This window comes from Apteryx mantelli, chromosome 1 (genome assembly GCF_036417845.1).
Source record: "Apteryx mantelli isolate bAptMan1 chromosome 1, bAptMan1.hap1, whole genome shotgun sequence".
Classification (NCBI taxonomy): domain Eukaryota; kingdom Metazoa; phylum Chordata; class Aves; order Apterygiformes; family Apterygidae; genus Apteryx; species Apteryx mantelli.
In genome coordinates, this window is record NC_089978.1 from 166,987,515 (window position 1) to 167,009,992 (window position 22,478).

General features: G+C 45.8%; 1 protein-coding gene across 4 annotated transcripts in view; it reads right to left on the reverse strand.

Annotated features, from left to right (window-relative positions):
- The window catches only part of TCF20 (transcription factor 20), a 130,227-nt gene extending 109,857 nt beyond the window's left edge, over window positions 1-20,370 (reverse strand). For all 4 annotated transcript variants that reach the window (XR_010886367.1, XM_067310924.1, XM_067310913.1 and 1 more), the window contains exon 1: window positions 20,212-20,370. The gene's annotated coding sequence lies outside the window, so the exon portion shown is untranslated. The remainder of the gene's footprint in view (window positions 1-20,211) is intronic.
- Window positions 20,371-22,478: the final 2,108 nt, after the last annotated feature.

A 22,478-nucleotide genomic window follows, 5' to 3' on the forward strand; every position in this document is an offset into this window, starting at 1 on the left:
ACTGCAAAGAGATGACCTGAGCCAAACAGAACGTAAAAACCTAAAATCTGGTGACACTGTTGCCATGTTCTATGCACCTCTAGAAGAAGCATAACTTTCATTTCCCCCCTTGGGGATGGGGGCAGGCAAAAAACTCTCCTTTGGGAAGCAGGGACTAGAGTCAGGAAAGGCAAAGCTATGTGGGAGAGCCAACTGATTGTAAAGCACTGAAGACAGGCGGACAAGGCACTCTGAGGAAGATGAGGACCTGAGGCAGGCAAGGAGTGGAGACTGTATGGGGACAACACAGAATTAACTCCGTGGCAGAGCGGTGAGGAGCAGAGGGGAGCCAGGACACAAACTAGATGACACAGAAACAGGATGAGGATGTAGGGGGTCCAGCTGGGGCCAGAGGAGGAGGTCAGGGGAAGAAGTAAGGAAGCTACTTCAGACCTCTGGTGTTCACAATCACTGCAGCTGTCAACAGTTCAGCTGGTCAGTACATAAACAGTTCATACACCCGCTAGTTTCGGATTAATTACATCCATTCTATAGAAAGACATACACATCACATAGCAAGGTCTACAGAGATTGCAGAAGCAGAGGGGAGAGTAAGCAAAATGTCTGACTGTACTAGGAACAGACCAGAAAATAACACCAATTTTATAAATGATATGACATAAATCAAAGAAATAATCACCTCTGCAGCACTGAAACCTGTTCTACTCATCCTGTCTTGGAAAGGGAACGCAAGGAACTGAGGGGGTTCAGTAAGAGGCAACAAATGAAGAGGAGAGACTTTGGAAGACAGCAAAAACTTACATGAAGTCCACCCATGCCAAACTACATCTATATATTAGGGGAAAAATCTTCTAGTGCAGCCAGAAAGTTACCACATGCCAGGCCTGTGACACAGTGGGTGCACATTCCTCTTCCCAGGTAATCTACCCGTCCTCTCACTGCCAGCCACCACAACCTGACAGTAATTGCCATCAGCTCAGGGGAAAAAAAACACCACTTAAACAGATAGCAAGGCAGATTTTTTCCCCATTCCTACCAAACTGGATACACTATGCAGAGAGGCTTCACTGGGGAGCCTCATGACTGGCATGTCCACAGCCTCACAGACGAACGGCTTTGCTGGGATGCTCTCCCTACCCCTTTAACATAGAGGGCACATAAACACTGCAACATAAAGGAAATTGAGAGCCCTGCTTAAACTGATTGCAGGGATACACTGGAGTCTTATCCACACTCCAGAGTTTGACAGCAATGTATTAGGTCAGGGGACAGCTCTGCTGTAACAGATTCCTTTGACTTGGCTCTATCCAAGGTGGAGAGACACACAAATGCTGCATCAGCGTGTATTTGCTTACTTGCCAGCAGCCCAGATTCTTGAAAACATACTCCAAGTGACTAGCATGTCTCAGATCGAAGCTCGGGCCCTTGATGTGGGCTCCCAGCTCTGTACATCTGCAACTGCCTCTAAGAACAGTGCTAAGGACAGAAGAGTTCAAGTCAAGGAACAGCTGCCTGCAATAAATGCCAAAGTAGAAGAGGAGAGGGAGGGCTGACTCTAAGCAGTGCATGCAAGAAAGATGCTTGTATTGATTCAGGCTAAGGTCATCTCAGGGACCAGGAGTTTGACACCCATGATTAAAGCATAATCAGGAAATGTTTCCTGACAGTGAAGTCTATTACACTGAGGAACAGGCTCCCAAGGGAAGTGTGGGAAGCCTCATCCTGCTATCTCTGTAAAGAGTGACAAGACAGGCTGTAGCGAATAGAGCCCTAAGACTAGTGAGGTAGCCTAAGGGGGCAGTCTCACAAGGTGCCTCATTCAGGAGTAACACTGACTTAAGAAATTCCCTCCTCCACTCCTGCAACATACCTTCCCCAGTTCTGCCAGCACTGCTGCTTGCAAAAATGCACCATGAACTGGATCATTTTAACCTGGGTCATTTCACACATTTGCAGGGATGGGGTTTTTGACCCATATCAGGTCACTGATCCATTTTACACCACTGTCCTATTAGTAATTGCATCAGCACAACTGATGGGATGACACTGGTGGTACATGACAGGAATGTGGGGTGGAAAGTGAGAAGATAAGAACTTTTTAGGACTTGCTTTAGGTATCTTTATTCTAACCTTGTGTGCATGAATTTATGGAAAGACATATAATGGAGAATAAGACTGGGGTGCAGGGGGTTACCTGAATCATGATTTAGCAGGCTCAGACTTGTGTAACTGGACAAAGCCTAGCATATATGGAAATGATCTTCATTTACAGCAGAGAATGTTCCTGTTAATAACAGATGTGATATCAAGAAAGCTTCAGACCCACTGGGCCAGCACTAAGTTTAGTGCTTTAGATTTGAAAGAGACTTGTTTCAATTTTGACTTTATTTAAATGTTTAACTGATTCCCTTTCATGTTTCATTTTCATATTTTTAAATGGGGGAAGGATCAGTTTGGTTTTGAACTGTGCAGTTCCACAGGAACACATACTTTGCCTCTAAAAGCTAGTAGACTCTCATCTCTTTTTTTTTTTTGTTTGGGGGTGGGGGGAAAGGAGGTGTTAAGAACATCACAAAGTTCAAAATTAATGCCTCAACTTGCAATACACTTCCCCCTCTCCCACAACATTGGTTGCAGAAGCTACCCACAGCTGACACTACTCCTGAAGCTCCATATGGTTCTGCTTCCCTTGATTTTTCCTCAACCTGATAAACTTTGGCTCTGCGCAGGTTTTCCTGGTCCTTAGAAGACAGGACAGATTCCAACAATTCCAGCTTCTCCTTCCCTTGCTTTGATAAGCTCCCACTGTGCCGTCTGTGAAAATCTATTGTGACAACAAAGCATAAAAGTTTGTTTGACCATCACCAATGCCTTAGAATTTTTCACATTGTGGTTAGTATTCTTAAAAATTACTTACATTGCATTACAGCCAAAAGACTTCAGTAACATCCAAGCCCCTTGTACTCAGCAGCATGTAAGCACACAGCAACAAATGCCTGTTCCCGGCTAACATGTCTTGCAGGAATTTGACAAGCAAGCAAGGTTATTTTAGTTAAGGTAGAAAGACTCCAAAATGGTAGACACAAGAAATGGAGTGTTATTTTAAAGCACCCGTAAGTTGAAGACAGTTTTTACAGTTATCACAAGCCACTCAAAAGTTTCAGTGTACCCAGGAAGTAACCAGGCACATAGTGAGTACTATGTACTCAGCCTAACTCAGTAAGCATTTCTTGCAGCTCCCTTCTACACTCAGTCATGAAGGATATAGATCATTACAGCCTCCCGCTGCAGAGCTTTAGCTCACAGTGTAGCAGCTCACACTTTTAGCTCTGGAGATCCCCAGTTCAATCTGCTGCATGTCAGCCAAGAGGGCAGCTGTCATATAAATACAGCCACAACTTTGCATGTGAAAAAGTAGGGAGAAAGAACAGAGATCTTATTATAGAATCCTGGTTGCAACCTGCTGAACAGCTCCCTATTTAAAGTAACTTTCTGTAAAGGAGGGGAAAAAAAAAGAAAAAAAAGTCTTCCAAATCAGCTTCACCAATTCTGTTTTGCAGAAGTCAGTGCTGTTCTGCAACAAGTCAGTTGTTACAAATGCATACATCTAGTAGCTGAAGCACATAAGCCTGCAGAGCCATGAGTAAGGCTCTTAGTCCTTTATCAGCAAAAAAGGCCATTCTCATGGCTGCAATCAAGCAATCCGAAGTCCAACAAGGGGTCCAACTTTTTTCTGAACTAAAAGCATTCACCAGAGGGCAAGTCACTTGGACATCCATATTATAATTCAGATTCAAGAAATCTTGTTTTCTCAGCTTAGTTATAACTTGCTTTCTTCAAACTGTACATACAAGTTCTCAAGGTGACTTAACAACACAGAACTTGAGGAGAGTATGTTTGAACTACAAAGGTATAAAACATGGCAAAAAAATTCAATCTCAAATGAAAGGATCTTTTAAGGACTGCAACACAAAACAATTAGACCAAGTTTCTTCTTATCTGTTGATCTTTCTGCAGATCCTTCTGCACACACAAAGCAGTTTTCAAGCCAAACTTTACCAAGCCAAGATGTTCAAAAACAGGATTTAAAACAACACAAAACAGTTTTAAAGTAACATTAGCTTTCCCCCAACAATTATTCTAGAAATCTCTCTCTCCCCTTAGTAAAGCTATTTCAGGTTTAAGATACAGCTCAATTTTTTTTTGCAAAACATTCTCTCCTCTGCTAGAAATTCCCATCCCTCTCTATGGCTCAGCAGCACAGAAGCTGTGAGAGGTCCCCATTCCCTGCAGTCAACCAACCATCCTGGACCACCGGCAGCAGATCGGAGCTAACTCTGACTTGTTGCAAACTACTTACCTGTTTGCTAAATACTACTCACAGAGTAGACTGATCTGACTCAAACATTTCAGTACCTGCCAGAACACAGACTAGCTGAAAACACATCAACTAGTTCATCTGCACTGCACCAGTGGCCTTTCAAAACTCCCTGACATGGAGTGCAGTGCTTCTGATCAGATTTGAAGGAGAGGTACCTAGCAGACAGACAAGCTAAAATGTGTCCAGGCAAATGCTAACACAGAGAGAGCACAAAGCTGCAACAGTTAACCATACAATTCAGCACAAGTGCAGGCACACTGAATAGTTTGTATTTAAACCAGTTAAATTCTCTGGTGATATCCTCCTGTCAGCCTTGCTTCTAGAGACCAATTTTCATTTTGATCAGACTTTCTGTTCCTCCCTCACCTCAAGCAGGACCGGCTCAGGAAGCATGCAAACTATCCGACCATCTCCCTCCCTCAAAAGAGGGTGAGAGAGACAATCAAGAACACGAAGCCCGGTTTTGAAAAAAGCTATGTGCAACTACAGCACTGCAGAAACATTTGGGGCTCATTACGTACACAGAGCAGAACCCTGGCTGGGTTCATCACACAGAAGAGACCCATAAAGAGCTCGCCCCTCCTTACCTACTGCTACCAGACAGAGCTCACAAACATTTGAACCACACTTGTGGTAGAGTCCAATATAAGCAACTGCATGCAGAGATCACTGAAATGACACCCCATTATGCTATTTTCTGGTACTATTTCTGTAAATTTAGCACTGCTAAAAGGTTCCAGATAGACAGTCTCTGGAGACTGAAATCCTTTGCCTACCCTGAGAAGAAATGCAGGGAGAATAGCAGCAAACATATACCTGCCTTTCTCATCTCTCCCAGCCTGCTGAGGCTGAAATGACTGACAAAGGTGCAGAATGAGGGATACGCATAAATTACTAATATTGCAGTAGCAGTCTCACTGTTGCTGTGATAGGCTAAAGACATAACAGAGGCAGGCTCTGCAGGGAGATATTACTTTACTTCAAAATCATTCATTCAGAAAACTTACACACTGAGGAGAAAAGAATCGTTCTATGGTGAACTCTATCAAAAACCTCAGTTTTAAGACCCTTGATTTCTGAGTCAAAAGCAATTTTAACAAGAAAAGGGAAAGAACAGGAAATCAATATGAAACATAAGGAACTTTGGGTTTCAAATGAGCAATGCTGGAGAAGCATTACTTCCGGACACATACCCTAACACACTTCTCATTCCTGACCTGGAAAGTCCATCCCACTTCTGAGAGCCAGACAAGTGTTTCATCTCCACAATCTCTCTGCTGAAATAGCCAAGTGGCATACCAGCGAGAGGATAATGGGTAGCTGTGCACTAGGAAATGGAAGGAAGCCAAAAAGCCACTTCAGCTTGCTGCTCAAGCTGGAACCCGTACTTTAAAAGTGCAAGGCTCCAGATGCGCATTCTCCCAAATCTTTCATTTCATTCTAGGTCTCAAGCTAAACCTATTGCCCCAGAAGCCAGGTATGCATAAGCAGTACATTAAAAAATGCAGCTTCCTACCAAATTTTCTTCTTCCTCTCCCCTGTTGTGTGGGCCATAGATTATGCAGGGGTATTAGTTTGTTCTGGGACTAACGACCTCAATTTTGACATTTCTGAAGAAAGTTAAAATCAATTATTTTCATCTTTCTTAGTAATCAAAATAGATTTGTTTTTCATTAAAAAACAAACACTTTGCCTCCCAAAATAATTGAAATTGTTACTGAAATGTTCTCTTTACCAAAATCCTGGAAAGACTCAAGTTTATTAATAACATTTTGAATAAAGAGGCACAACATTTCTCCATATCAAAAGAAAAGGAAGCTGTCAATTTTTCACACAAGAAAGAATCCATTTTGAAAACTACTATTTTCTATTAAAAATCCTTGCATTTAAAATAGGAAAAAGGTTTCCACCAACTCTAGACACTGATGGGGGGGGGAAATAGGCCCTACCCCCAATGGGATGGCATTCCTCTCTTTGGGTGCAATGTGGTAACATTTGACTGACGCATCTGATCCATTCCAAAATTCCAGGCAATGTTTTAATCATCAATGAGCAGAATCCTATTAATTTTCGGGGGGCAGGGGGAAATAGAAAAACAGTAGAATATGGAAGCAGAAGGACACAGAGCAGCTGGCATTTGTCTAGCAGATCCAGCTGATTTAGCTAGGGCCATAATTATCAACAGATTAAAGAATTAGATGATGGCAGAAACTGATATCTACTAGTATAACCCCTCCTCCCTCCCACCTCTTGCTGCCATTTCAGCTCATCCCAGTCTCCCAATATAGCTTGAAATGAGAGTCCCATACCAAAGGAAATGAAATAGGAAGAGGGAAAGGAGTGGAAAGACATAAAACAGGATAAAATATAAAGTATAATAGGGTAAGGTATAAAGAGACCATTGGCATGCAACCAAGAGCCTGCACAAACCCTTGCTATGGCACAGAACAGGAGACCCAACATGCCGAGGGGCAGATGGGAAGACATGAAGATTCAGGTGGCCCCTGAGCTCAGGGGGGAAGTAATGGCAGCAGACAGTACCCAGAGGAGCCCCAGTGCACACCATGAGCTCAGCCTTCAGAAGCAACAAACAACACACTAGGCGACTCTCCAGCGTGGTGTCTGCTGTGATAGGCATTTTCATTATTGATGGCATGGTCACAGAACCATAGTGTGAGCTTTCCACGTTAAACAAGGCTTCCCAGTCTGTCCATAAATTCATTTTACTACCAACCACACCTAGATCAATCGAACAACCACTTTTGTTCTGAAGCAAGCCTCCGCTTACAGTCTTGCACTGAAATGATTGCAACAATTTCATTTCAACGCTGATGAGCACTGCAAGTCCTCAGGACCAGCTAACGTAAGAGGCAGCACAACCCCAAGAGCAATATACCTGTTCCAACAGCAGCCAGAAGGCCAGCACGAGCCGCTTGGCCCTTCTGCGTGGCCGACTGACCCGTCAGACCAGCCCACCAACCAACTGACCAACCTGGAGACACACGCTTTCCCACTAGGGGACAGGCTGAACAGTCAACAGGATGGTGTGGAAATACCCATGCTCTACTTGGCTTACTGCCCATTTGGGAACACAAACTGCACAAAGGTCTCTGAGCACGTGAGTGAATCACCCAGTTGTACCTTAGAGCTGTTCTGTATTCCAAGTATTGGGACAATTAACAGCAGAGAAGAGCTGGATGAGGAAGAGCGGGAAGCACAAAAATGAGCTGGGGTACTGCAAAGGGAAGGGAAAAGCAGGTTGGAAGGTGGGGTATTACAGTAGGAAAAGTGGTTGCTGCAGTCTGGAGCAGCAGCTAGGGGAAACGGGAAGGGGCTGTCAGCAGAGAGAAGGCAGGCGAAGGCATGCTCCAGCAGGAGAGGGGAAGGGCGTGTGGCCCAGCGTTGATAAATTGGGTATCGCTGCCAAAGTCTTACACCCGCCCCCAAAGTGTCTGCGTCTGACCAGGGGGCTCTAGCATATGCAACAAGCAGGATCAGCAACAAGCATGCCTGCCCTGCAGCTTTAGGTAGTCATTTAAAGTATCTCAGGTCCAGACCATTAAGTACCTTGAAGATAAGGATGCGGGCCTTGAATTTGATGCGATATGATCACGTGGAGCTCACACAACGGGAGAATGATACACTCCCAGCCCTGACAAGGGCTGTGCAGCTGCAGCTCACACTTCCATTAGGATCCTCAGAGCACACAGTTTCATACCCAGGCAGGCTGCATTTGTAACCAACCCCTCTTGGCCTGTCAGGAGGGCTTGAACCCTGGAGCATCAGCAGTGAAAGCACAAACCTCTGCCTCATGCTCTTAAATAATTAAACTCTGTGGGAGCAGCAGCAGACTCATAAAACTCTTACACAAACCAAGCCAGCCATTAATGGGGGTCAAAGATGAACGCTCTATTTTTTAAGTGTGCTTTGATGCGTGGGGAGAGTGGTGAGAGGAGATCTTCATTACCCTCTCTGGAACATGATGAATTTTTTCTTTCCTGACTATCAACACCTCCTGCTTCCACCTGAATCCCACACTGCTGGCAATCATCCAGACAGCCAGAGACAATCAGAAGGTGTGTTTGGACGACATCCATGCTAGCTGGTCACCTGCAGGTGGGGAAGCAAGAGACCTCGCTGAGAAATGCCGGGCTCTACCAGGCATTCGGTCTGTGCTTAATGGAAGGTTTGGGTTTCACACAGATGCAGCTGGGTGGGATTCCAGGGCCAGCATGATACTGAGAGTCATACAAACCACAATCTAACACACCATCTCCCATACAGCAAGGCATGGAGCACAGCACAAGCTAGTAAAATCTGCTGGGATTATTAGCCTGGGCTCTGTGTCAGAGCAGGGAGCTGCCACGACAACGGGGAGGTAGCCTACAGCACTGCAGGTCAGCAGGGAGGAAATGGAAGTCCCCCCACAGGCAAGGAAAGGCAGCAGCAGGAAAAGCAAGACCCAGTTGAGGAAAAGGTCACAGAAGCACTAGTCTGACCTGCCCCTTCTGGCCTTAAAATACACATATACATAATACACACACACACGTGTGTGTATATATATATATATATATACACACACACACACGAGAGAGTTTTCTCACATATACTGCTTTGTTCAAACACTTTAAGCAGAGCTGTACTCTTCCCTGTCCCCATGTCCTTTGCATTCCCCCCATTCACATCAGAGTTTTGGAAATGGTTATTTAAGCTTTCCATTAACAAAAAAAAAACAGGGAGGTGGGGGGGGGGAATGCAGGTTGTTTTGTGGAAGAGGTCACCACATCAACGCAGAAGACCTTCCACAGCAGCATGCAGGGATGTTTGGATTTTACCAGCTCCAAGCCAAACGAGTGCTGCTCTGTGAAACAAATCCTTCCAACTCCCACCGACAACAGCCAAGACTCCGCTGGCTTCTTTTCTCCACTGCTGCCTTGGCTCCACAAAGGAGAGGCCGCAGACTGGAAGTGGCTCACCTGCACAAACCACGCTGCGCACACTGAGGAGCTCTAAAAGGAGTCCTTTTCACTGGGACTGGGTAACAGAGCATCAAAAGGGCTCAGTGAGAAAATAAATGATGTGATGGAATTAGAAAAGCCCTCAGTCTAATGAAAATTTCAGGTCAAAGCAAAGCATGTGCCTCCTGGACAAGGGAACATCCCTTCCTGCAGCCTCCTGGGCTACTGTGCCCTACAGAAGCACCAGGTAAATTGAGAGAGAGTACGGATGAGGTGAAGTGGCCAAGTATCCATGAGTGGTCTCCGTATTGTGCTGAGAAAGCAGCTAGTATGGCAGGAGGCCTTAGTGGACACAGAGGCCTGCAGGGTAGCAAAGTGAGCTATTATTTTAAGTAGCACTGATAGACACCCATTATTTCAGGTGACCTGGAGCCTTCTTCCAGCAAATCTTAATACTTTTGCTTTCAGAGCAAAGTTAGAGTTTTGCACACAACAGAAGCTCTCACCTTTCCCAGCATGGCAAAAGCAGCAGCTGTTGCTTCCATTATTCCTGGAAATAAAGGGGAAAACAGCTAGGACTAAAGCCTTGGCACCTCTTCCCTCCTGCCTTTTGGCTACTGGAGCTACAGTTACTATTCAGGACAGAAGTGCTCCACAGGGCACACATTCCAGGGGGCTGAGCTATCCCATGTGGCCAGACTCAAAATGGCAGACAGCACTGAATAGGATAATTAGAAAGTGCAACAGAAACCACAACACAGAAACAAGCAGCTTCCATTACAAGAAATGATTCTCTAGTGTGGTTAGACCCGCCACCCCCTATGCTGGGTCATGGTGGTGCCTCAGGAGCACACTGCTATTATCTGTTTGCAATCTCACATTTCAGTCAGTCTTTCCGCTTAATGCATGAAAAGCGGAGCTAATCAGATTCACTCTCTCTTTCTGCTTAGTGTCTTCAGTTCCCAAGTATGTTCTGTAGTGCTTCAATTGATGTTCAGCTAACACTTGCCAGGACAGTGCGGGGGGGGGGGGGGGGGGGGGGGGAAGGAACTACCTATTCATTTTAGCCCTTCTTTCCACCCGTTATGTCCAAAATTCCTTCTACAGTCAAGCTTTGCAAACAAAACTCAGAGGAAATTCCCATTTCCCTCTCTACACCACACCCACCTCTCAAATGAGTTCCTTTCTTCAAACTGCTTCTCCAGTGGTATCTGGGCAATTAATCATAGTCCTATCAGCCTTTCTTCTCACTCTCTGGGACAGCTTTTTAAAATATTCCCTGACTAGGAACTTCCACAGAAGGATGTCTTCTGCTGGCACTGTAATACCTCCTCTTTGTTAATCTATGTGAGGTGACCATCTCATGCGTTCCTCCCCCCTTCCTCCCAACTCTATTTGATTATTGCAGTCCTATATGAGAACTCTAACATGCCCTTGGCATTTCCAGGCCAAGCACAAAGTGGCTTCTAACAAGGCCCTGGAATGGCTGCTTCTTTCTTCATCGCATTCCTTAGCGCTCCACAAGGCAGCTGGTGCATTGCTAGGATCAGCAGCAATAGCTTGATCTTCATCAGAGCGATCACTGCAACAGCAGAGAAGGCCCAAAACAGGGCAGATTTCCTGGATCTTTTCACTGAATTTCCATGCTAAAACTGGCTTACAGAAACACCCACGATCATGAACCGGGTTAAGCAGTACAGGAGGGAGAGTCACCCATTACAAGTACAACTGAAAGATCTGCCAGAACAACAAAATTCAGCAAGTATCTACAAGAGATGAGAAAAAGATGTAGGTGGAGGACAAGAGAGCCAGGATACACATCTCTATCCAAAAGGAGCAAGAAAGGGAGACTGCAGAGAAAAAACTGCAACCAGCCCCCACATCTGGATGCATCCCCTGCCTAATACCCAGTACATCAATCAGAACAATGGTAGATCCTGAGAAAACCCCAATTCTCCAACTCCTTCACTAACATCTTTCCCAGAGACTCAACTCACGTGCAAGGGGATGGAAGAAAAAAAAATATATACTTCCCAATGAAATTACATACAGCATTTTCTGTCTCTCCCTCTCTTCCAAATGTGTCTTTTATATATTTTGCAGCTGGCTTAAAAGCATGTGAGATTAAAATGATTTATTTTTATATATGCATATATCTCCTTGAAAACAAAGACACCTTGTGCTTAGCACATCCAGTGGTACCAATATTTAGTATCAATACACTGGTTCTCGCCTTTATTCACTGCATCTTTAGAACACACATCCACTGTAATAGCCACCTAGAGTATAATTCTACCACCTAAAGCAGCACAACCACACAATAATCCTATTTTTGCCAAAATGTCTTCATAAATGAACAAGGAGAATTTAGATTTAAATGCTTAAAAAACCCAACTGCAGTACAGCATGAAACAAATCTCTACAAACTAACAACTCTCAAGTTGGAGCAAATTCCCTCTTCCCTCCCTACTCTCCTTATTCGAAGATGGTTGTGCCAAACATTCCTAATTTGTGCAGCACACCAATTGCAACCTGCCCTCACCTCAGGTATGGCCACTTGGTCAGTCCGCACGTGCACAGGCTCGCTGCATCCAGCTGCTTTGGGCACACTTCAGTGACACCATCTTCACTATTATGCTATATAAAATGCAGTAGAAAGACACAGTATCTGCTCCCTTAGTCATAAAGCAGCCACTGCAGGTCAACAGACGCCTCCATTGAGTCTCCCAAATGCACACTCTGACCTGTGTCCTAGCCCTGCTAAGTATACACTTGGGCGTGCAACTCATCAGGTTACAAATCCACCTCTCCCTGCTACATACACAACCAGCAAGGGCTAATGCAGATCCACTGGTCTGTCAAAAACAAACCTGAGACAGAAACACTGTTCATGTCATTTTGTGCAAGCAAAGTTCTCCTCTGCCAGTTCCCAAGCAGTTTTGCCTACTGTCCTACAAATATACATGTATACACACATGCCAGCTGCATCCTGCACTACCTCCCCTCCTCCCAAAGCAACATATTGAGCAGACCCCAAAGTCACCCAAACAGCCTGAAGCCCAAGCTCCAGCACAGCCCTGGCTTCATTGCGTCCCCAGAGTAAAAGGACGTCCATTCTGCACTACCGCAGTAGTGTCCCACAAGGCCTTCCCAATTGTCACTGAGGCCTGGAAGTTATTTAGGCAGCTGCATCTGGGGCTATTGCAATTCACATTTCAAAGACGGGGAGAATTCTTCCCAGCAGCATGGTACCTGACTTCAGGCCTGGCTCACCATACAGGTGCAGAAAAATCTGCATTTACCCAGCCCTTGTCATTTATCCCAGATCTCAAGAATGGTCTGGTCCCATCAACCCTGGGGCCTTAGTCCAAACTGCCACCATCACCACATTCAGTTAAGCTCTTCCACAAGCATAGCCTACACTGACTCCTCAGGCAGTCTCCTCCTCCCCTCACTAGGAGAGGGATACGGCTACTATTTTTTTTAAGCTCTTGTAATATCCTTAGGCTCTGCCTATTAGCAGATGCCCTAAAACACACTCCCTTTAGCAACAGGCTCTCAAGAACTATAGTATATTTTTTACTGAGGAGGCAGTGAATCTCAAGCTCTTCCCTTTTCCATTTTGAAAATACTCCTTGGAAATGGAATCAGCATCTGGAAGCATACAAGTATATCCTGGGAAAGAAGGAGAGGAGGGGAGGGGAAGGGAAGGAACTGAAAATGAAGATTGAGGGTGAGGCTTCACATTACAGCTGAACCAAGCTAATAGTTCACTTCTGCCAAACAAGGGAGGCCCTGCTTCCACCTTTCTTTTATTCCCAACCCCTCACTTCTAGCTACACAATCTTGCCCCTCCTATGCTGCAGCTCTGATGCTAGTCTGAACCCAGAGAGCAGGTTCAGTTTTCTACCCCAGCAGAAAACTATTTACTTTTTTTCGCCAAGGCAGTTTTCCCAAAAGTTGAACAAATTGAATCCATTTAGCATCAGAGTGAGCATAAGGCAAGGAACACAGCTGCAGAGCCATGAGCAAGGCTTGACCTCTCCTCTTAAAGGGAGCAAAATGGTTAGATTGGTTCAGCCAGAGCAAGAAAATCCATCCTTATCTGCACAAAGCTGTGGTTTCACCAGGCAAGCGTACTGGATAGCACAAAAGAAGGAGCCTAGCTGAAAAGCTTGCAATAGATGAGTTTGTTAATGATCTTAAAATATGACATTTTATCTGTTTTTAGGCTCTACCTACCAATAGCATTTCTGAACTGGATGATGAAGGCAGCCACACTGGCAAAGAGTGACATCAAAATAGAGCAGACCCAAACCAGACAAAAGTACAAGTGGTACCACACAATTTCCAGTAACAATTGTGCCTATTTTTAAATTGGACTTTGCTGCTATCAACGATACCACCTCTCAAACAAGATGGCTGCATTCATCACTATGCTCAGAAATGTCTGTTTTCATTACAAATTCGACAATTAGTTTCAGGGTACTCATGGTAAAGCATTTTTCTTTCCCCTACCTACTTCTACATCATCGGATGAAGAAAATAATGCAGTTCTCTTTGATTAAAGAAAAAATATATATATATTACTGTACTGTCTTTATTCTCTGCACCTCCTCTGCTCAATTACTAAAAGCAATTTACAGACAATAAATGCAACTTCACAGCTGCTTGTATGAAGTATTCCCTCTATTTTATAGATGAGAATACAGCCTATAAGAAATTAAGTCTGATGCTACTAATATCAACGAGGTCTACTTCAAAGCTGGATAAGCAAGAGGAACAGATGAACTCTTAAGGAACACAGATCATGACTGTATGATAGTAATACTAGTAATAAAGAATTAAGGATGTTACTAGCCAGACATAAATTCATTTAATGCATCCACTTAAATACAGTAACACACAAAAGCTTGCTTTGGGCTTTTGCTTGGTTTTGTTGTTTTTATTAGGAAGAACATGAAGAGATTTCAGATTTACCTCTCAGCATCCCACAGACCAAATACGCTCTTTTTTTTCTTTTTCTTTTTTTTTTTAAACTAGCAAATGCACATTTAACTGCTAACCTCTCAGACTCAAAGAGGGTCTTCCTGGTTCATGCATCAAGAATCTGCAGCTAGAACTCTGTACATAATTTTATCAATGAAGATAAGCAAGCCAAAACGGAATCCAACTTTTTCTGTCATAGCCACACAGGCTTTGGCAAGGCTAAGAGGAGTAAAAAACTAAGTCTGTTGTTAAAATCACCACCTGCGACTCTGAAAAAGCACTGGGAGTAGCAACACCAAGAAAAAAAAAATATGGTGCAGTTTTGTACAGGCACTCTTCTGATGATAACTGCTCCTTAAGGTTTAATAAAAATACAAGACCAGCTCTTCATCTTCCACACATTAGCACAGCTCAAAAGTAGTACCTAAATCTAGTTACATGGCTCAGGGAGGCCCAGCTTCTACCAGGAAAAAAACAATACAGACATCCAGGTAATCTAAAGGCTGAGTCATCCGAATAGTCCCTTCAAGGCAAAAATAATTCTACCAAGAATTGGCATGTCAGTATTGAAGACAAAAAGAAGTGTGAATTTTGGCAGCTCATTAATTGCATAGGTTCTATTCTGTCCTTTTACTGCCACACCGAACACCTATAGGTTACTAAATTCACCATGCTCCCACATTCCTCTATCTACCCTACCTGGCTCTGGTCCCCAAAGGTTCTTTCTTGACACCTTCCCACTCTAGCCAACAACTGCCTGTCATTGCCCTCATGTTTCCTCATCCCCAGCTAAACACAAAATAGCATTTGTCCAACCATAGCACTTGGAAAATCAATTTAGGATTAAGGCCTTTATTTCTAGCCTGCATACAAATACCAAGCATGCTTAAACCAACAGTGGGGCATTCTGGGTTTCTGTAGTGTGATTAGTTTAAAACCAAAAGCTATATCACACATGCATCAGAAAGCATATATGCTTCAAGAAGGACAAAAAATATATATATACATAAAAAAAAGGACTTGGTCTTGTAAAATCTCTCACACAGGGAGAGCTGATAAACACACAAACATTTATAGCAGAACCGCCATTTTCTGCATTTACATTGCAGCAAGTACAGATGTTCGTGCCCACAGATATTTGTGCATATATTTGTACCCTTGTCACCCAATCCTGCAATGACATCATAACCTCACACTATCCTGGAAGACCGCTCACAAGTTGAATCTACTGCAGAAAGCACCTGCCCCAACAAGCAGGACTCCACGCACAAAACATGCAACCTGCACTCCCTTTTCCAGACAAGGTCTGGGGTGTTAGTACTAACCCACCAAGACCTGAAATGCTTGTATCCTGTCACTTCAAAACCCGCTCAACAGCTGTGCAAGGACAGAAGGAGAGAAGTGAATTGATGGGCTTGAACAGGCAGTCCTGCAGTTTGACCAGACAGCCTGACATTGTCAGCAATGTTCTGGGAGTCCAGAACTCACCTTCTGCCACTTCCCCAGGCCCCCAGCCCCGACCTGATGAACTTCAGGACAGGCCACAGCACTATTCCTTTTCCTAAGCTCTTCCAGAGGGGACATACTGAAAAAAAACATAAATGGCTCAGGCTGAGAATTTTATTTGTGAGGTTGGCAGATCTGTTGTGGAGACTGATCTACTGATACATATATTTTTTTAATATAAGGAACATATAAGATGCCTAGAATTTGATAGCTGCTTTTTAATTAAACTGAAATAAGTAAATCACAGCCTGTTGCCATGGAGAACGAACAGACACAGCCTCTTGACTCCAGGGCAGGATCAAGCAGGAGAGACAGACAAGGCTGTGAAATTAAAAACACCTATCTTAAAGCAAATGGTCTTGATAATTAGCAAAAAATGTGGCATGGAGAAATAATATAACCATATGGCAGGAAGTGATTTTCAAGGTGAACTACAAAGCTGTTTTAAATAAATGAATAAACTGCTGAAGCAGCTGGGTCACTCACAAAATCATATATGCAGGTTTAAATGTGATATATGTACATATACACACATAGAAAAAATAGTAATTAGCTCTTCTTTCATTTACCTGCCTAGAGTCTGCATCTGGGTTTGTTTTTATTTTTAAGGACTTGTTTCAAGTGATTGATGTTTGCACCTATTTGTACTTACTGGAGAGCCATCAAACTCCTCACACATTTTCAAAAGCTTTGCAGTTCACCCTGAAGCAAGAACCAAGTTTATGGGATATAAAATCTTTTATCTCTTACTCAGTGTCATTACACAATTCTGGCCAGGTCATCAGACACTAATAATCATTTCTGAAGCTGTGCATCCCTGTTACGACTTCCATGACAAAGTGACTTTCAAGGGGGTTTTGCCCCCCACACACCACGTTATCAGATCCTATACTATGTTTCTCAGAGAGCACAGCTCAGACAGTCAAAAAGTAACCCTAGTCTGTTAAAGGGAGGCAGCATGGCCCTCAGCACAAGCTCGGCAGACAGACAAGAGCTTTACATACTCTCTTTCCAGTTTGTACAAGCACAGGGCAACCAAAATATTCCAGCCTTTCCCACTCCCAACCTTATTTGCCACCAGCTCACCGCTTTCAGCAAAGGCTTTACAGAAAGATGGAGTTGGATAGTTTCTGTTGCTCCCACACCACCTCTGCAGAGAGGATATTCTGTGGCAGCTGTCCCACCCTTTTAAGACGCTTCTACTCTGCTCTAATCTAAAAGTGCCACAGCAAGGAGACTCCCCTACTACCTTTGCCAGCACAGCCAGAGCAAATTTGAGCAAGATGGTCTTAAAATTTCCAGCGAGCACATGGCCAGCAAAACACATCTAATTCATAACAGCTTAAAAATACTTGAAATAAAACTCAGTCATCAGGTGCAATTAAAAAAAAAAGTACAGTAGATTTTTGAATGAGAAGGGAAAGACAAACTAATTTTTACTTCAAACCGCCTTTCTATTGGGGGAAAAAGGGGAGGCACACCATTTCTCCCGTTCTGTGTAGAGACCAGTTGCCAGCCACAGTCATTAGTCTTCCATGGGAACTGATGATCCACATGAAGGAAGCTATCAGGATCTCAGTCCAGATCCTCATGACACAGCCGGTTACATCAAAAAAAGTTACATCTTTAGCACTAATCACCAGAGGTTGAGCTAGCTGTTGACATGTTCTCTTCTGCCCGCCCCCAAAGAAACACCCCTTTAAGGGAGGGCAGTCAGAATAGAAATCTTAGAAAAAGGAAAGCATGGGGGAAAAACAACACTTAAAAGCAGTACCGTCTTCTCTCAGTTTTGCAGTATACGTTACTTTAACTGAAGCCACACCACATGAGACTCATAGCTTTCATTAAAAAAATAAACTCAAGGTCCAAGTCTGCACAATAGCATGCATAAACTTGCAAACCTGGTCCATCCCAAAGCGTACTCAGCAAGGTCCCTGATGCCACTCTTCAAAAATGCTGGGTGGGCAGGCGAGAATGGGCTCTCAGTCTTTGAACACTTGAGGTTGACAGTAGCATCTCCCCACTCATGCACCCCCCTCTTCCCAAAGCCTGCAGTGAGAGGAGCTGTGAAACATCCAGGATTACATCAGCTGTAATGGAAGGTGCTACACACTCTCGATTTCCCCTCTTCCCACTGCTTTCCCTGGTGTGCAATCAGCTTCCTGTTGCTTGAACCACAGTCCTGCCCCAGCACCAGAACACAAATGGTACCACCTCAGAAGCACCAGAGGGCAGACAGTGGCTGTTCTTCCTCACCTTTTGACTTATTTATTTATTTCTAATTTTGGTTTAAAGAGAAGAGATTTAAGTCCATCAAAGCCAGCTTAGCATCTTCCCCTGAAAGGGAACTGTGGCTTCCTCTCTGTCCCCACAAGCCCACCTAACCGTCCAAGGGAAGACTTCTTCCCAGGGACACTCCCAGTTGGACAGAGCCAGGGTTACTGGGCACCTCCATTAAAACTCAAGCCAGGCAGCCACTTGACAGATCAAGGAAGATGCTAGCTGTGTCCAGGAGAGGATTATTTTTGTATCACAGCAGCTAGGGTCACAGGCCAAAAATAAGATTCGAAGGAGAAAAAAAAAAAAAAAAAGCCATGTATAGGTGTTCCCTTCAGCAGCAGTACCTATGCTGTACACATAAAAGAGCCGAGGGGAGAACACCCACAAGCTTTCACTGGATCTAGCCCCGTCCCCAGGCTGTCTGCAGTCCCTCTCTGTCACCATCACTTGTGCTTTTCCCTCTGTCCCCTCTCCCCCGACCTTCAGCCCGCCCCACTCCACCCTTGCTCTTTGCCAGCTGCTCACAGACCCCTCCTGGCCCGCCAGCCCAGTTCCCCAGGGTCCCCTCCTCCTCCCCACAAACTTCGCATGACCTCTCCTCACGGCCACCCCTCCCAGCCACATGCTCCCAATGCCACTCCCGGCACTCCCATCTAAGGAAACTGGGGGAGATGTTTTAAAACGATGAGAAAAGGCTTCCGAAACAAGCTCTGCTGGGGTATTTTTACACCACGGTAGGTCTTGCCACACCACCATCCTTGCTCCCAACGGGAGTTTCCAGTCATAAACCTCTGCCGCTGTGACTCCACTCCAGGAACGTGTTGCACATGTGCACACCCCCCTGTTGTCAACATCTTCAAGTTCACAGTCCCAGTGGGCAAGTCCCATCGGGAAGGGGGTGGGGGCAGCCTGCTGCCAGCAGTCATTTGGCTAGGGAATAGCAGTTCAAAACCTGGGTGGTGCTTTCAAAGGATAAATCAAAAGATTAAAAAAAAAAAAAATCACTTTTATATTCTTCTAAACATTCAGACGGGTTACAACATTTTGATTCATAAGCACTGGAAGCAGGGTGGGGGTGAGAAAAATGGAAGAAGGGAAGGAAAGGAGGAGGGAAGCTGTACACAGAACTACAGAGCATTAACTGTTTGTTCACCGTAAAAAACATGAAGACGCAAATGGAGGTTAAAGGCGGCTGAACACCGAGACACCCAGTAGCTGCCTGACTGACAGAAATCCACGCGAAAGGATGAGTGGCAGCATATGAAAAACACCAGGGGAAAGTAAAAGATCTCATCCAGTGCTTTGCACAGCTTTCAACAGCCAGTTTCCTTGTCTTACTGTACAGAAACTGCCCCAATTCCAACCTCCCCTCCCTATTCCCCTGCGAGGGCAGGCCAACACCATCACCAGCGGCCAGCCCTGCACAGGCTGCACCGCTGCAGCAAGACAAGGTGCTGTATAGCCTGGGGAGCAGAGGAAAGACAATCCCCCAGGGTTAGCTCAACTGAGGCTTGGGCTGTTGGAAACCTCTGTGCATAGATAGTGTGTGTGTGTGTGTGTGTGTGTCCTTCACACTTAAGGGAAGGTTGCTAAAGAATGTGAAATGTGAGCGCTACAGATTCCCTCACCACGTCCCTCCTCCTGCCTTCAATAATACATTTCAACAAAGTCATTCTTCAAACCCCTTTCTCAGGGGGGAGCAGGGGGAGAGCTCAGGTTACAGCTGTTTCAAGAAAAAAAAATCCACTATAAACACCACACACCAAAAACGAAAAGGCAGGAAAAAAAAAGTCACCTCAACAAAAAGGAAAGAGAGCCAGACCTGCCAGTTCCTTTTACAAGCCATTTATTTCCAACACACCAACGAGCGCAGCCCCCCGCCCTTTAGGAGGGTAAAACGACCCGTTACCCCCTCCCTCCCCCCCCCGCCCTGTCCGGCCCGGCGGGGCGGCCCCGCACCGCCGCGGCTTCACCTGCCTCTGGCCCGGAGCCCCCGGCCCGCCGCCCCCTCATAACGCCCCGCGGCGGCGAGCGCGGGGGCGCCCCCCTCCCCCCGCGAGCTGGGGCGGGCCGGCAACGGCCGCAACGGCCGCTTACCTGGCGGGGCCGCCCCTCATGGTGCCATCGCCGCGTCGAGCCGTCCCGCGGCGGGGAGCGGGGCTCCCGCGTCGTCGTCGCTCGGGAGGGGCCGGGGTACAAATCCCGTCACGGCATGTGACGCGGCGGAGCCGGGAGGGCGGCTCGCCCCCTCCGCTCGCCTCCGCTCCCCCCCCCCCCCGCCGCCGCCGCCGCCGCGACCTGCCCGCCCCGCGCTCGGCGCCCCCGACAATACTCCGCAGCCGGGCCCGGGTGTCAGGCCCGACTGGCTGCTGGCGGAGAAGCAGCGGCAGCGGAGGAGGAGGAGGAGCCGCTGCCGGCGGGGCCGGGCTCCCTGGGCAGGGCCGCGAGCCGCGGCTGGTGTTGATTAGGGCTCTGGCATCTCATAGTGATGCCTGGAGGAGGGGGAGGGCGCTGGGCCTGGCCTCCCCCCTCCCCGCCCGCTGCCCCCTCCCCGGGGGCGCCGCCGCGCAGCGCCCCGCCCCGCCCCGCCCCGGCCTCCGCCGCCGGGCGGCCCGCACCCGGGCAGGCCCCACCTGTGCTTAAAAAAAAAAGAGTCGCTGCCCTCGGGGGACAGCGGTCGCCCCGCCGGCCTAGGGGCATGCGCAGGGTTTCCTCCCCAAACAGCTGCTGCCCTTTTTAGGGCCTACTGCAGGAGGGTAAGGGAGGCCGGGGCTCTGCTGCTCTTCTTTGGGTTTCGGCTGCACTAGGGAAGCGATAAATAAGGCTGAGCCCTTGAGGAGCGCATCTCTGCCTGAAGCTGAGCTTGCCGCTGCTGCGTTTCAGTCCCGGTGCATAGGCCTGGGCCTGCCGCAGCAGTGCTGGAGCCAAGCGGTCTAGAAAGTAAATAAAAACATAATTATGTATGTTCCAGTTGGGGCTCGCAAGAAAAGGGAGGAAACCCCCTCATTTTCTCCAGAAGAGATCAGAGAAACAGCAATACTGAGTCAGATCAGTATGCTGCCTCTAAGAGTGCTGAATAGACAAAGCCGAAGGAAAACTAAACTCCAATAAGCTGACAGTGATGCTGCCCCAGAAAACTCTCCCCAAACTTGGCACTTTCTGACCCACAGTCAGGGTCTTTGTATTTAACAACCCTCAAAGGATTTTTTTCTTCCCCAATGAATTTATCCAGTCTTTTTTCTTTTTTTTTGAACTGTATGAAATTTTAGTATCTGCTACATCATGCAGCAAGCATCCAGCTTACTTCTTCAAACTTTTTTAACTCTAAATAGGAGAGAGAAATCACCTTTCTACAGCTCTTTAATGCTCTGATATACCAACTTCTTCACAAGACAAAACTAAAAAATGTTATACCACCAGGCCAGTCCTGTATATAGGACACACAGATGACATTTCTATCAAATACAGACAGCTCAGAAAACCTAGGACTCCCTCATCAAGTACTACCACATTTCAGTGAGCACTCTCCCCTCTGCACTAGTCAGTCCCAAGATTGCTCCCACACTATCAGCTTTCTAGACACCACAACTGACATTAAAAAATGGCACTCTGAAACTAGCACATATACCAGAACCTACCAACCATAAAACTACCTCCCTAAAGTTGATATAATAAGACCAGCAGCCATGCAAAACACATGAAGAAGCTGTGAGATTCAGCCAAGCCCTCTGATATTATTGCACCTGCTCTGAGGGGAATACCTGTGACATCTGCTTTATCCAACAAGGTCACTCAGCCAGAGAAATAGATACAAATTTACTACAATAAAGATACCACAGCAACAACAGTGATGTTAGAAAATCACTTTTCAAGGGCTCAGGTTTATTTGGTGTTTGTCTTGTGCAACCAAAATTAAAAAAGACTGGCAAAGTCTCTGACCATGTTAGCTTTCTGCAAATGAAGGCTCTTTTTTGTAGAATCTCTGCTGTAGCATTCCCCTTCCCATGATCATATTCCTCTGATGGCCATAATATTGCATGTTAGAATCCACACATAAAAATCATCTTTAAAATGAGTATCTATATTTGAAAGAATATTTCCCAGAACCTCTTCTCCCCCCTTCATTACAGGAAGCAAATCTCCTACAGATGAAATCACACACACTAGAAGCAGATATTGCCAGAGCATCAAACATGAAATATGCCCACACAGTTCCACAGGCAACAAAATCAATGCTCTTCTTCCCACAGCAAAACCACCAAAAATCTTTGTTCCTGCATGTACTCCTCCCCAAACTCTACAATTCATTGCTTCACCCAGCACATGAGACACCCTCACAGAGACCATATGAATGAAACTAATTA